Source organism: Triticum urartu, chromosome 7A (genome assembly GCF_056163025.1).
Source record: "Triticum urartu cultivar PI428250 chromosome 7A, HENAU_Tu73, whole genome shotgun sequence".
In the NCBI taxonomy this organism is placed as follows: Eukaryota; Viridiplantae; Streptophyta; class Magnoliopsida; order Poales; family Poaceae; genus Triticum; species Triticum urartu.
The window spans coordinates 225,978,929-225,992,233 of NC_141879.1; positions in this window are offsets into that span (position 1 = coordinate 225,978,929).

The following is a 13,305-nucleotide window of genomic DNA, read 5'->3' on the forward strand; positions in this document are numbered from 1 at the left end:
ATTTTAGTATCTCTACATATGCTGATTATGCTTATTACTTGGTAGACAATGGCAATTTGATAAAAATTCTGTACACCATGGTAGAAACAATCAATATACTCTTGTTCATAAGGATAAAAATATTACTTTTCTTCCTATGACTCCTGATTCCATTTTGAAAGATGATATTAATAGAGCTAATAAAGCAAAGTAGGAGAAAAATAAGAGTGAAAATCAGATTGTGGCAAAAGAATTTGAGCAACAAATGAAGCCTAATAATAAACCATCTACTGTTGCTTCTGAAATTAAATTGAAAAGTGCATGTTTACTTGCCACCAAATCTGATATTGATGATCTAGATTTTAGCAAATCTGTTTGCTATGCTTTTGTGTGCAAAGAGGCATTATTTTCATTCAAGGACGTGCCTTCCTCTTTGCCTCCTGCTATCACTAACATTTTGCAGGAGTTCGCTGACGTCTTTCCACAAGACGTGCCACCGGGATTACCACCTATTCAAGGGATTGAGCATCAAATTGACTTAATTCCCGGTGCATCATTACCCAACCGTGCACCATACCGTACCAATCCAGAGGAGACGAAGGAGATTATGTGTCAAGTACAAGAACTGCTCGACAAAGGTTATATACGTGAATCCCTTAGTCCTTGTGCTGTTCCTATCATTTTAGTGCCGAAAAAGGATGGTACGTCGCGTATGTGTGTTGATTGTAGAGGCATTAATAATATTACTATACGTTATCGTTATCCTATTCCTAGGCTAGATGATATGCTTGATGAATTGAGTGGTTCTACAATATTCTCCAAAGTAGATTTGCGTAGTGGATACCATCAAATTTGTATGAAACTGGGAGATGAATGGAAAACAACATTTAAAACTAAGTTTGGATTATATGAGTGGTTAGTCATGCCTTTTGGGTTAACTAATGCACCTAGTACTTTCATGAGATTAATGAACGAAGTTTTACGTGCTTTCATTGGACGATTTGTGGTCATTTACTTTGATGACATATTGCTTTATAGCAAATCTTTGGAGGAACATTTGAAACATTTACGTGCTGTTTTTATTGCTCTACATGATGCATGTTTGTTTGGTAACCTTGGAAAGTGCACCTTTTGCACTGACCGAGTATCTTTTCTTGGCTATGTTGTTACTCCATAGGGAATTGAAGTTGATAAAGCCAAGATTGAAGCTATTGAGAGTTGGCCGCAGCCCAAAACGGTCACACCAGTGAGGAGTTTCCTTGGCCTCGCTGGTTTCTATAGGCGTTTTGTGAGAGATTTTAGCACCATTGTTGCACCTCTCAACGAGCTTACAAAGAAGGATGTTCCTTTTGTTTGGGGTACCGCACAGGAAGAAGCCTTCACGGTATTGAAAGATAAGTTGACACATGCTCCTTTACTCCAACTTCCTGATTTTAATAAGACTTTTGAGCTTGAATGTGATGCTAGTGGAATTGGATTAGGAGGTGTGTTGTTACAAGATGGCAAACCTGTTGCATACTTTTCTGAAAAATTGAGTGGGCCTTGTCTGAACTATTCTACTTATGATAAAGAATTACATGCTCTTGTTTGGACCTTAGAAACATGGCAACATTATTTATGGCCCAAGGAATTTGTTATACATTTTGATCATGAATCTTTGAAACACATTAAAAAGTCAAGCAAAACTGAACCTATACATGCTAAATGGGCTGAATTCATTGAGACTTTCCCTTATGTCATTAAACACAAGAAGGGTAAAGAAAATGTTATTGCTGATGCATTATCTCGTCGTTATACTATGCTTTCACAACTTGACTTTAAAATATTTGGTTTGGAGACCATCAAAGATCAATATGTGCATGATGCTGAATTTAAAGATGTATTGCAGAATTGTAAGGAAGGGAGAACTTGGAACAAGTTCGTTCTTAATGATGGATTTGTGTTTCGTGCTAACAAGCTATGCATTCTAGCTAGCTCCGTTCATCTTTTGTTGTTGTAGGAGGCGCATGGAGGAGGATTAATGGGACACTTTGGCGTCAAGAAGACGGAGGATATACTTGCTACACATTTCTTTTGGCCAAAGATGAGACGGGATGTTGAGCGTTTTGTTGCTCGCTGAACTACATGTCAAAAAGCCAAGTCATGACTCAATCCTCATGGTTTATATATGCCTTTGCCTGTACCTAGTGTTCCTTGGGAGGATATATCTATGAACTTTGTTTTAGGTTTACCTCAAACAAAGAAGGGGAGGGATAGCATATTTGTTGTCGTGGATAGATTTTCGAAAATGGCACACTTTATACCATGTCAAAAAAGCGATGATGCTGTTAATGTTGCTGATTTGTACTTTCATGAAATTATTCGCTTGCATGGTGTGCCAAATACTATTGTTTCAGATCATGATACTAAATTTCTTAGCCACTTTTGGAGATGTTTATGGGCTAAGTTGGGGACTAAACTGCTTTTTAGTACTACTTGTCACCCCCAAATTGATGGACAAACTAAAGTAGTCAATAGAACATTGTCTACTATGCTTAGGGCCGTTTTGAAGAATAATAAGAAAATGTGGGAAGAATGCTTGCCTCATGTTGAATTTGCTTATAATCGTTCATTGCATTCTACTACTAAGGTGCGCCCTTTTGAAATTGTGTATGGTTTCCTACCTCGTGCACCTATTGATTTGTTGCCTCTTCCATCGTCGGAGAAGGTTAATTTTGATGCTAAAGACCGTGCTGAATTGATTTTAAAAATGCATGAGTTAACTAAGGAAAACATTGAGCGTATGAATGCTAAATATAAACTTGCTGGAGATAAGGGTAGAAAACATGTTGTGTTTGCACCTGGAAATCTTGTTTGGTTACATTTGCGTAAGGATAGATTTCCTAATTCGCACAAATCAAAGCTAATGCCACGTGCTGATGGTCCTTTTAAGGTGTTAGAGAAAATAAATGATAATGCATATAAACTTGAGCTGCCTGCAGATTTTAGGGTTAGTCCCACTTTTAACATTGCAGATTTGAAGCCTTATTTGGGTGAGGAAGGTGAGCTTCTGTCGAGGACGACTTCATTTCAATAAGGGTAGGATGATGAGGACATCAATACCATTGTTACACCCACAGCCCCTGCTGCTATACATACTGGACCAATTACTAGAGCTCGCGCACGCCAATTAAATTATCAGGTACTTTCGTTTCTTGGTAATGATTCTAATGTTCATGAGAATATGATGCTGCCTAAATTGGATACATCCGTTTTGCTTACAAATGAAGGGCCTGGCATGGATAAGAGGGATGAACACTGGAGCAAGACCAAGCATGGACATGATGGCATGCGCAAGGGGATTCAGAACGGAGTTACAAGTGATGATTTCAGGACTTTGAAGCCACGATAAGGAGTGCGTGAAGCCTTGAACAAAATATACAAGATGTCACTTCATAAATTTCGTCCAGAGGCTATTCGAGGTGCTGCGTCACCTTATTATTAAGCCATGCCCATGTATTTTCGAAATACTTAAGTATAGATTCTTTTTAGAGTCCGTATGTGTGGGGAAACAAGAGTTAGGGTTGGTTTCGGACCCCTCCTCCAAGGGCCACGAAATTCCTCCCCTCTTCCTCCATATATAGATCCCTTAGGGCGTCGTTTAGACTTTGGATTTTGTTTAGATTAAAAGTTCACCATAGCTGCAACTTCGCGTACTTCGTTTGTGTCCAACGACCAGACCAAGACATCACAGAACCCCACCTTCATTAAGAAAGCTTTCCTCTTTTATTTGCAATATCCAGATTGCAATCTCAGTTTCTTGCTTGTTCTTCTTTTGCTCGCAGGAAATAGACCCTCGTGGTCAGGTTGATCGTGCTCTGGCGTGGTCAATAACCCTCGGAAGTCGGTTTAGCGATTGCTAAGGCGCGACGTCTTTGCACGTTCATAGTCGGATCGTCAAAGTCGACTACCACAGAAAACAATATCTATCTCATCGAAACATCAGGACATCTTTGCCTCTATCACGGGGGCAGTGCTCACACGTGGCTAGGGGTTGACCTCGTGCAGCTCGCACTCTGAAGGAAAGAAAAGGAGGTGCGTGTGTGTTAAGGACTTCAGGTATTGCAGGCGTGTAGGCAATTCAGTTATGCAGGTGTGTAGCTTCCTGTTGCACAATTTTACTTTAGTTTTCAGTTTTGTCACGACATTCTTATTGTTAGATAGGAATTTGAATCCATCTGCACACTTATTTTGGCGGGCTGTTGCTGCTGTTTTGTATACAGTCTAGCTCAATATGAAGAACAAGAGATTTTCTTGTCTGGTAGATACATATAAAGGGATGAATAGTTGAATACCACCAACCACAAAGAGAATCGATGACCTGATGTGAATGAAGCTAACAAAAATATCAGGTAAGACAGGCGTACTTTGGAGTTTTTGTCATGCTTGTGGCTAACATTGTGTATGCCGGTGACAAATTCACTGCGGTACGTGGTGTACTTCAGCATTGAAATTGCACTACTATTTGAGTGAGATTAAGATACACAGTAAGGTAATGCCGGTGACAAATTCATTGGGGTATGTGGTCTACTTCAACACCGACGAGGACGATGGCAACGACGACGACGGGGAACAAGGTACATAGTAAGCTAATGCTCCTCTTTTTGGGCTCTATGATTTGAATTTCGGCCACCAGGGATCACAACCTCCTTCCTCCCCTTCTTACCTTTTTACTTGTTTCCATCTCGTGTATAGGAGAAGTGTGGATGTGATGGCGCCGAGGCAAAGCAGGAGGCCAGCGGCATAGAGATCGCCGGTGAGCTTTTTCCATCTCAGTTTTACATCATTGTTACCTTTCCAAGGATTCGTGTGTGCTTTCACGAGTCGATGCATGTAGTTTATTATAATGTTTACTTCTACTCTTGATCTTTGTTTTCATTTTAGTATTGTTTGCCCTTCTGTTTTTTTATTGATCGCACCGCCATACATTTTTCCATCTAGTGTTGACCTTTATTCCTAAAACAATAAATGTTTATTGGATGGTTTGCCTTCTTTGGGTGAAAATAGATTGTTTTCTAAGTGGATAAACATGCATTTTATCAGATTTATCATGTCCATGTTGTACTAGTGACTTGATATATTTTCTTTTTAATCACACTGCCGCCTGTTTCTCTATTTAAAGTACATTGAGGAAAATATCAACCTCCTGCAACCAACCATGCAGCAATTTACTATTTTTGAGCTCTCTGAATATCATATATAGATGTACATTTCAGTGCCTTTCTTTTCTGGACTACACTACTTTTCAGATTTCAAGTGTCTGAATCTTCCGTACAAAAGATAGTCAAGCTTATATGGTGTTTCATAGGAGCATTGGTACCGATCATTGAGAATATACCTCTCTGCTACATGTATGTGATTGTCATAGTACCTAGGTTCAAGAAATGTTTTTTAATGGTGCTAGAGTCCGGGAAGTAAAAACTGAACCTTTTATGGTGAAGGATCATCGCGGATAAGGTGAATTTACGCCTCTACTTTATCTATAACTGTTTCTTCGTGTTAGTATTAAGCCGCCAGGGAAGTTTCAAGAAAAATGTGATTTGAAGTACCATATTTTGCAGTTAGCTCAGGGATACAACGATACAGTTATCACCATCATGAGATGTCCTCGTAACTACTATACTCATTCATGTGTGTTTGCTCTATGGCACACCTGGAACAGGGACGATATTGTTTGATGGAGCCACCACCCATTATGAAATGAATTGGATTGGATTACACATTATCATGTGCTTTATCAGGAGTTGTGTAAGTACTAATTATGCAAACCTGGGGCAACACTCTAATGGTTTCTCCACAAAGGATGCCTCCTGGAGCTCTACTTCTCTCCCACCCCCGACACCGGTATAGTATAAAAATCCTATTACTAAATAGCTTACTGTTTGATGCTTATGTTTGTTGGTGTAGTAATCATTTTTGAAGGTCCAGTCCCGGAGGATGTTACTCGAGGCTTCCATATAGTCGAGTGATTTTGCTTTTGCATGCTAATAATACAATATAGATGGATATAATTAGCAGTTATTAGTGCATATTATTTTGTCTCAATACCATAAATTCAATGTAAAGGTTTGCATTATTATTGTCGAATCTAAATTATGGTCTAGACTTGAACAGGGAATGATGCCTCTTTTAACTGATTGGTGTGCTTTTTAACTCTCTTTAATGAGTAAATCATAGTGTAGTTGCATCTTATATTTTGTTTGGTCATGTAGGTGTGTGCATCCTCGCTTTTCCCTTTCCTATAAGTTTTCCTCATTTTGTTGCTTCTATTTAGGTTTGGATTTTCTTCAATCTGCAAGGCCCATCCAGTTGTGAGCTACAATGAATTTGTTAAGAGTTGGAGGAGACAACATTGCACATCAGAGGTACGCTGAATGTAGCGAGGCAACCACGAATTGGGTATGTTCACACGAGGGATGGAAGAGGAGAGGAACATTGACATTTTTCATGCTTTGGATGAAAATTTCAATTCATAGTTTCTCTGTATGTGCCAACACACTAGCGGTACTGATGGGCTTAGGATGAAAGTAGCACCAACAGAATCAATAGTCCCTTGGTGCTAGCCTACCGTGGCGGCCTCACTAACTTGCTCACTGCGAATACGAGTTCGTGGGGTCGTGAGTTGCTGCAGATTTGTTTTTATCATTTTTACAATATTTTTTATGTATCCCTAACTCAACGAGTCATTTTTAGCTTTGATTTTCCATATATGCCAGCCTAAATTTATTGCAACATCGTGTTAGTCATCAATGATCTCCAAAAGGAGTTTCTACTAACAACAAAATAATTAGTACCACCACTAACCCTTCTATTTAGCCACCTTCAGGATAACTGTAAATGGCATTTGGTTATTCATGTATACCACCAGTAGGACTTGGGATTTATGGATTGTCAATAGCCTCATCTGATTGCTTGATGTACTTATATCGTGTTCTTTTTAGTCTCCATTTCATCTGAGCTGGGTGGTGAGGGACAGAACTGGTCATGTTGAAAGTCAGTTTAGTGCATCAAGGATGGGAGGTTCAGAGATTTCCAAGAGGTGATGGAGGATGGTTAGTTATTATGGTTCATCATATAGTAGTGAAACATGAGTACAATCATAAGCTTATTCAAAATTTGCAGTTCTTGACTACATGGGACATATATTTTTTGATCTTTTTCATTTCTTCTAAGAGGATCAAATATGTATTTTGTTCTTCCCAATGTTCTGAAGGATGATGTTGGCATTGATATAATATAACATACATTTACAATTATGAGTGCTCTCGATACTTGGTTCAAGACTTCTTGAGGAAAGATTAGTTCGTGAACTTTGCATCTTTAGCTCTTCAATTAAAACCATTAATGATTAATGAGATCAACATTTATCAAGAAGATTCTGGAAATGCCGAGTGGAGGAGAAGCAATACAGGGGGTTGGTGGGTTCAACTATGGGTTGCAGGGGTCATCAAATTAGGCACACTATACGTCCGTGGGCGTGTCCCGGACAATGACCGGTCACCTCTCGAATCGTCGCATCCATAGCCTCGATCTTCATATATGATACCCCAAATCCATACTATGCATGCAACATGAAACAAACTACTTTGACCGTCAAGGAAACAAACAGACATATAAATCTACATAATCGGGACATAGATATCCACATAATCTGACATAGATCGAAAGAGCACCACAGTTAGCCGATGAACATAGTTCTAAACAAATGTTACTAAAAATTGTAACAAAGTCAAAGAGAAGGACGCACTTCTTCGCCACTTCCTCGTTGCTACGGATGTAGCCGTCAATGTAGGCGTCCGTTGTAGGAGAGGGGGGCCTCGCAGCCGTCGATGACATTGGGGGAGTCAATCTAGCCAACCATCCTTCGAACGACGCAGTTTTGCTGCCTCACGAGCTTCGCCGCTTTCACATCCGCTACCACCCTCTTCTCTGCCTCACGCACCGACTGCTCGAGCTCGAGGCGGAGGGCCTTGGCGTTCTTCCGATGGATCCGGCGGGCGTCTATCTCTATTGTCATCAGGGAGCTGTCTGTAGATATCTGTGAGGAGCTACTCCTCATCGGTCATCACTGACAATCGGCGACGACATCGAGAGGACTATGCGACCGCCTCCTACGCCGGCGGCCTCTCCCTTGCACGTTGCCTCTCACGGCGGGCTTCCGGTGCCTCTTTTTCAGACATCCGCATGCGTGTCGCCGGTGGGGCGAGAACGAGCACCCACTGATAACCTTTAGGAGCTATGGAGATGAGGGTTAGGAGGGCGGCAGTCCAGTGGCGCGGAGCTAGATGAGCGCCCAAGCTCTGAGTGGTGCCGAACGGGCCCGTGCTAGCATCCACGCTAAAATGGCGGGTAATACGTGGTGGAGTTGAGCCTGAGCTGCCACCCATGTCGCCCTCCGTCTCGCGAATGAAGGTGTTCCCAGTCGCCCTCTTTGGCAGATCTGTCGCCTCCAATACCACCGATGCTCGACATTAGGAAGGACAACAGGATGGACATGGGCTGGAGGGGAATCAATGTAGTGTGGATCGGAAGTGAAGTGGAACTAGGATTTTTTCCGGGCGGGGATTTTAGTGGGACGGAGTGGAGTCGGTGTGGGCCAACATGGACTGGGCTGATGTGGTGTACACGTCTGGGTGCGCCCAGGCCTCCCTATATTTTCCCAGATTTGGGTTGGATATGATGGATGCGGGACTGCCATGCATATAGGGCTGTTATGAGGCATCAGTCAGCGTTATTTTTTTGACCCGTTAGTGCCCGAGCCATGCAACCAAACTTATAAGGGCGGTTTGGGGTGCTCGGGATGTAGATACTCTCAGGTGGGGTGTAGTGGAGGTGGTTGGATCAACGAATGAAGAAAGAAGGAAAACATTTGGAGGAAAAACAGCGGCAAGCAAGTTTGACTAAAACATAAATTTCTTTTTAGTTCTCTTAGGCACTCCTTTCGAATTTCCATGCAATTGGACCATACTAATACATTTTATTTGTATTATCAGTATATTCGAGATAACATTAATTTACAAAATTGGAGAGATTTGTCTGGCTCCTTTTTTATGCTCACGTGGAATGGTAAAGAATTAGTAAACCCAATTTGTACGACGAGTATTCTCTGTTATACATTTTAAGACCTTCGACGTGAATTATTCGTGCCAACTGCATATATTACATGTGAATGACATGTATGAGTTAAGGAAGATGTTTTTATTATACTTGCTCAAATATTGTGCCAATGAATAAAGTCAACATTTCTGATATTGTGCAAGAATTTCTTAAGAGCATCAAATAGATCTTAATTTGCAACTGATTTTTAATTGGATCATCATTCTATATTGTATTCATTGTCAAATTGCCTTTTTGTTATCAATTTACGTTGCAAGGGAAGTGGTTTAAACTCTTATACGATTGTGGTCGTACTATCTTTTCTCTACATGTGAAATTGTACATAATAATTTCTTACATAACTCCCTAAAATGTTTGAAAAGCCCGTGACAACGCACGGGCATTCTACTAGTAAAATTGGGTTGCCTCCCAACAAGCGCTATCGTTTAACGCCCCTAGCTAGGCATAAAAGCAAGAATAGATCTAGGTATCATCATCTTTGGTAGGCAATCCATAAGCGGCTCTCATAATAGATTCATAAGGTAATTTAATTTTCTTCCTAGCAAAGTGTTCCATGCCTTTCCTTAATGGAAATTGGAATCTAATATTTCCTTCCTTCATATCAATAATTGCACCAATCGTTCTAAGGAAAGGTCTACCAAGAATAATAGGACATGAAGGATTGCAACCTATGTCAAGAATAATAAAATCTATGGTCACATAATTCCTATTTGCAACAATAAGAACATCGTTAATTCTTCCCATAGGTTTCTTAATAGTGGAATCTGCAAGATGCAAATTTAAAGAACAATCATCAAATTCACGGAAACCTAGCACATCACACAAAGTTTTGGGAATCGTGGAAACAATAGCACCCAAATCACATAAAGCATAACATTCATGATTTTTGATCTTAATTTTAATAGTAGGTTCCCACTCATCATAAAGTTTTCTAGGGATAGAAACTTCCAATTCAAGCTTTTCTTCATAGGATTGCATTAAAGTATGAACGATATGTTTGGTAAAAGCTTTGTTTTGACTATAAGCATGAGGAGAATTTAATACGGATTGCAACAAGGAAATACAATCTATCAAAGAACAATTATCATAATAAAATTGTGGGTTCATTGCTATGTAAAGCTTTGACCTCTTCAATCCCACTTTTACCAATTTTTGCATCAAGATCTAAAAACTCCGAATCATTGGGACGCCTTTTAACTAAAGTTGACTCATATCCAGTCCCATCTTTATCAAGATTCATATTGGAAAACAAAGATTTAATAGGGGACACACCAATCACTTTTAGATCTTCATCATTATTATCATGAAAACTAGAAGAACACACTTTCACAAAGCAATCTTTTTTAGCACGCATCCTAGCGGTTCTTTCTTTGCACTCCTCAATGGAAATTCTCATAGCTTTGAGAGACTCATTGATATCATACTTAGGTGGAATAGATCTAAGTTTCAAAGAATCAACATCAAGACAAATTCTATCCACGTTCCTAGCCAATTCATCAATCTTAGGCAATTTTCTTCAAGCAAAGCATTGAAATTATTTTGAGAAATCATAAATTCTTTAACACTAGTCTCAAAATCAGAGGGAATCTTATTAAAATTTCCATAAGAGTTGTTGTAGGAATTACCATAATTATTAGAGGAATTACTAGGGAACGACCTAGAATTAAAATTTGCTCTATACGCATTATTACCTAAATTGCTCCTACCAACAAAATTCACATCCATAGATTCATTATTATTTTCAATCAAAGAACACAAAGGCATATCATTAGGATCAGAAAGAAACACTCTTATTAGAAAACAATTTCATAAGTTCATCCATCTTTCCACTCAAAACATTAATCTCTTCTATTGCATGAACCTTTTTACTAGTAGATCTTTCGGTGTGCCATTGAGAATACTTAACCATAATATTATCTAGGAGTTTAGTAGCTTATCCTCAATTGATTTCCATAAAAGTGCCTCCCACGGCCGAATCTAAAAGATTTCTAGAAGCAAAATTCAGTCCAGCATAATTTTTTTGTATAGTCATCCATAAATTCAAACCATGTGTAGGGCAATTACGTATCATTAATTTCATCCTCTCCCAAGCTTTTGCAACATGCTCATGCTCAAGTTGCTTAAAATTCATAATATCGTTTCTAAGAGAGATGGTCTTAGCAGGAGGAAAATACATAGAGATAAAATCATCTTTGCACTTATTCCATGAATCAATAATATTTTTAGGCAAAGAAGAGAACCAAGTTTTAGCACGATCTCTAAGCGAAAACGGAAATAGCTTCAATTTAACAATACCATTATCCACATCTTTCTTCTTTTGCATATCACACAAATCAACAAAGTTGTTCAGATGGGTAGCGGCATCTTCACTAGGAAGGCCAGAAAACTAATCTTTCATAACAAGATTCAACAAAGCGGTATTGATTTCACAAGATTCAACATCGGTAGTAGGAGCAATCAGAGTGCTAATAAAATCATTATTGTTGGTATTGGAAAAGTCACACAATTTAGTATTATCTTGAGCCATCGTGACAAATAATCAATCCAACACACAAGAAAACAAGAAGCAAGCGAAAAGAGGCGAATGGAAAAAGGGCAAATAAAACGGCAAATGTGAAGTGGGAGAGAGGAAAACGAGAGGCAAATGGCAAATAATGTAATGCGAGGGATAAGAGTTTGTGATGGGTACTTGGTATGTCTAGACTTGGCGTAGATCTCCCCGGCAACGGCGCCAGAAATCCTTCTTGCTACCTCTTGAGCATGCATTGGTTTTCCCTTGAAGAGGAAAGGGTGACGCAGCAAAGTAGCATAAGTATTTCCCTCAGTTTTTGAGAACCAAGGTATCAATCCAGTAGGAGACTACACGCAAGTCGCCTAGTACCTCCACAAACTATCAAGAACCTTGCAACCAATGCGATAAAGGGGTTGTCAATCCCTTCATGGCCACTTGCAAAAGTGAGATCTGATAAAGATAATAAGATAAATATTTTTGGTATTTTTGTTGTATAGATTGGAAAGTAAAGATTGCAAAGTAAACGGCGACAAATATAGCTAGTTGACGGGAGACTAATATGATGTAAAATAGACCCAGGGGCCATAGGTTTCACTAGTGGCTTCTCTCAAGATATCAAATATTACGGTGGGTGAACAAATTACTGTTGAGCAATTGATAGAAACGCACATAGTTATGAGAATATCTAGGCATGATCATAAACATAGGCATCATGTCCATGAGAAGTAGACCGAAACAATTCTGCATCTACTACTATTTTTCCACACACCGACCGCTATCCAGCATGCATCTAGAGTATTAAGTTCATAAGAACAGAGTAACGCATTAGGCAAGGTGACATGATGTAGAGGGATAAACTAAAACAATATGATATAAACCCCATCTTTTTACCGTCAATGGCAACAATACAATACGTGCCTTGTTGCCCCTGCTGTCACTTGGAAAGGACACCGCAAGATTGAACCCAAAGCTAAGCACTTATCCCATTACAAGAAAGATCAATCTAGTAGGCCAAACCAAACTGATAATTCGAAGAGACTTGCAAAGATATTAAATCACGCATATAAGAATTCAGAGATGAATCAAATATAGTTCATAGATAATCTTGATCATAAATCCACAATTCATCGGATCTCGACAAACACACCGCAAAAAGAATTACATCGAATAGATCTCCAAGAAGATCGAGGAGAACTTTGTATTGAGATCCAAAGAGAGAGAAGAAGCCATCTAGCTAATAACTATGGACCCGAAGGTCTATGGTAAACTACTCACACATCATCGAAGAGGCTATGGTGTTGATGTAGAAGCCCTCCGTGATCGAATCCCCCTCCCGCGGAGCGCCGGAAAAGGCCCCAAGATGGTATCTCACGGTACAGAAGGTTGCGGCGGTGGAAAGGTTGTTTCGTGGCTCTCTCTGATGGTTTTATGGTATAAGAGTATATATAGGCGAAAGAAGTAGGTTGGTGGAGTTGCGTGGGGCCCACGAGGGTGGGGGGCGCGCCCTCCTGCCTCGTGGCTTCCTTGCTGCTTCCTTGGCGTCCACTCCAAGTCTCCTGGATTGCATTTGTTCCAAAAAAGATCATCGCAGAGGTTTCATTCCGTTTGGATTCCGCTAGATATTCCTTTTCTGCGAAACACTGAAATAGGAAAAAAAT